This window comes from Sciurus carolinensis, chromosome 5, assembly GCF_902686445.1.
Source record: "Sciurus carolinensis chromosome 5, mSciCar1.2, whole genome shotgun sequence".
Classification (NCBI taxonomy): Eukaryota; Metazoa; Chordata; class Mammalia; order Rodentia; family Sciuridae; genus Sciurus; species Sciurus carolinensis.
In genome coordinates, this window is record NC_062217.1 from 66,653,528 (window position 1) to 66,654,569 (window position 1,042).

The 1,042-nt window shown below is 33.8% G+C and overlaps 1 non-coding gene across 1 annotated transcript; it reads right to left on the reverse strand.

Annotated features, from left to right (window-relative positions):
• Nucleotides 1-311: 311 nt before the first annotated feature.
• Nucleotides 312-446, reverse strand: LOC124986033 (small nucleolar RNA SNORA42/SNORA80 family). Its single transcript, XR_007108943.1, has one exon. It is a non-coding gene; the product is annotated as a small nucleolar RNA SNORA42/SNORA80 family (small nucleolar RNA).
• Nucleotides 447-1,042: the final 596 nt, after the last annotated feature.

The following is a 1,042-nucleotide window of genomic DNA, read 5'->3' on the forward strand; positions in this document are numbered from 1 at the left end:
ATTACAACCTCTTGCCTTTGAGTCCTCAGCTGGGTCAAAGAGGCTGTTGGCCAAGGCTTAAAAAAATTGGTGGCCTGCCACCTCTTTTCAAGTTCTGAACTGTCCAACTTTATCTGCCTCTTGGGGCATGAGGGCCTTGGCCAAAGTGGAAACAGAAACACTTCTATTTTACAGACACTTCATTGATTTATTCTATGAAGCTTTGGATAACAAGAGATTTCTAACAACAATATTTTTCCCTGACAAGAGACTGTTAAAATAATACACAGTAATTTTAAAACGTCATTTTTTTCATTTTTTTTTTTTTCTTGCACTGTGCCATCCTCTTCAGTGCCAGCAGCCTGCAGTCACAGAGGCCAGGCAATGGTTCAGGGACACAGCTTGCTCTGGCATGGGACACTATGAGAGACCCAGGAGGATGGGCCTGGGTAAATCCAAATTCTTAGATAAATATCAAAATTTTCAAGTTTGTTTTTAAATCATATCATGCATTAGAAATAATCATTTCATAGGTGCTCCAGAATATTTATTTTTCTCTCAAATAAAGCATGAATGAAATTTTTAATTGAAAATTTAAAAATTTACATTGAATAATACAAACAACAAATACATATATGATGAAATAAATTATTTCCATACTTTATTTGGTATTTCACTTTAAGCATTGCTATTTAAAGAGAATACATACACCCTCAACAATGATATTTCATCAGTATTCTTGAATTTGAGATATAAGCACTCAACACGTTTTAAAACATGCAAAATAAAGTCTCTATATTTGCCAATGAGTTCCGCAAAGAAGCAGGTACTGTATATACATATAGAGCATACCTGACTCCTAAGGAATACTAAATTTTTAAGATGTCTTTCTGAAATGGCTTTGTGTGATTTTGATGATCTTGTTAATACAACATTTAAAAAGAAGACAACAGATTTCAGTAAAATATCCGATCTTTAAACTTTAAGTCAAAGGCTATACACATGGAAGACTGAAAAATAACCAGCTTTAAAATCCTGTCCTTTCAACAATACAACTGCTCTC